This window comes from Olea europaea, unplaced genomic scaffold (assembly GCF_002742605.1).
Source record: "Olea europaea var. sylvestris unplaced genomic scaffold, O_europaea_v1 scaffold990, whole genome shotgun sequence".
NCBI lineage: Eukaryota > Viridiplantae > Streptophyta > Magnoliopsida > Lamiales > Oleaceae > Olea > Olea europaea.
In genome coordinates this window covers 212,470-214,384 of record NW_019268410.1, presented here as the reverse complement: position 1 = coordinate 214,384, position 1,915 = coordinate 212,470, and positions in this window count along the sequence as shown.

Here is a 1,915-nt window from a genome sequence, read left to right as displayed (position 1 = left end):
TAAAAATTTTAAGAATTTTTTTTAAAAACTATTACAAAATCTTGAATTTCAAATTTAGTGTACAGATAGCAGACCCCAACCCCACTGTAGATCCGCCCATGGCACAATCTGTTGTGTCACCTACTATCAGTAATAACTAATAACTGATGAAGAGGTAAGTTTGGGTCACCATAGTAGACGGGATAAAGATTAAACTAATCACATTCAATATTTGATTTCATTATAATGTGCAAATTATAGTGAAGAAGTGAAATTCATATGATAAAATCTATTTTCACAAATTTTGTATATTTCAATTTTTATACATTTTTTTTAACATAGTGTATCACCAAACGCCATATTAGGAAAATACACATTAATCTACCTTGATACAATCCCCTAATTCTGTACTTATTATTCAAATCCCTGAATCAATATGGTTTAACATGCACTGTGAATGTATAATTGTTAAACTAAAATTAAAAATAAAAGGTTAGCTTCAACTTTAGTTTCAATTCATTAGCACTAAAAATTTAAGATCAACTACATATGGTTAAAGATGTTTCCACTTGATTTTCTTGATAAGTTTGACTTTTGAACTAATTTATATAAAATCGTAGTATTTCATAGAAAAGAGGATGCTTGTGTTACAATATAATTATCTTTAAAATTTTCGTACGTGAAAAGTCGATTTTTAGAAATCTTTGTGTTACTCAATCTAACGAAGCTTTATTTTCAAACTGTAAAAGAGTTGTCAAATTCATTATTAGAAATTGAGAATAATGCTAATAGCTAGCTAGAGATAAGTTCACAAAATAAGAGTACAATTAATGACTTATAATTGTATGCTTACGTATACCGTATAAATAGCGATAACATTTTGGTCGAATTGATTATGGATCGAACCACCTCAAAAACTAAATAAACAATCAAGTTGTATTTTATTTATTTATTTGCATATGACAAAAACAACAAACAAGTGAAATAATTTGTTATTAAAAACAAAGAACTCGATAAAAATAAGAAAAGTTAATAGATAAACCCAAAGCAAGAAGTAGGATAGATTGGTGTCTCAAGTTGTGGCAATTTCCTTCAGATCCATATAAAACCAAAAGAGAGCCGTCTCCCTTTGACCTAAATTAATAATAATAAAATTTGTCAATTAATTAAATTATTAGTTTAACAGAAAATTTTGTTTTGATTCGAATTGTGGGCATAGATACTAACGTTAGTCGCACATGTTTAAGCTAAAACCCAAGTGTCTTGGAACAAACAGACAAATGCTAAGCAAAAGTCAGCATTTAGAATCTTCAAAAGAGTACAAAAACTAGCATGGTGAAATGTACAACAAATATAAGAGACTCTTCAACTTGAAGTCGAAGATATTTTAAATTTATTGAAATTGGAGGAAAAATCGATGTACAAGAATCCTAAATGTTAACGGAAAAGACGACTTAGGTACACTACTAGTAAAATTCTACGTTTTTTTCTTTCTATGTCGATTGAGGATGTAGAAAAAATTTCTAGATAATAACGAAGTAGGGATATAATTGTGGGTTCAAAAACCAGCATTTAGAATATTCAAAAGAGTACAAAAACTAGCATGATGAAATGTACAACAAATTTAAGAGACTCTTCAACTCGAAAGTACTTTTAATTTATTGAATCTGGAGGGAAAATCGATACATAAGAATCCGAAATGTTCACAGAAAAGACGACTTAGGGATACTACAAGTAAAATTTTAATATTTTTTTTCCTTTCCATATACATCGAGGATATGTCAACTTTAATTTTTCAAAAAAAAAAAAAAAAAATGAGTTAGAAAGCATAAAATTCATCATCTGAGGTTGGCGTGATTGTGAAGGGGAGGTTTGAGAATTTAGTTTAAAATGTATGGCATCAAGAAACATATAATAAAAAAAAAAATTTTCGATT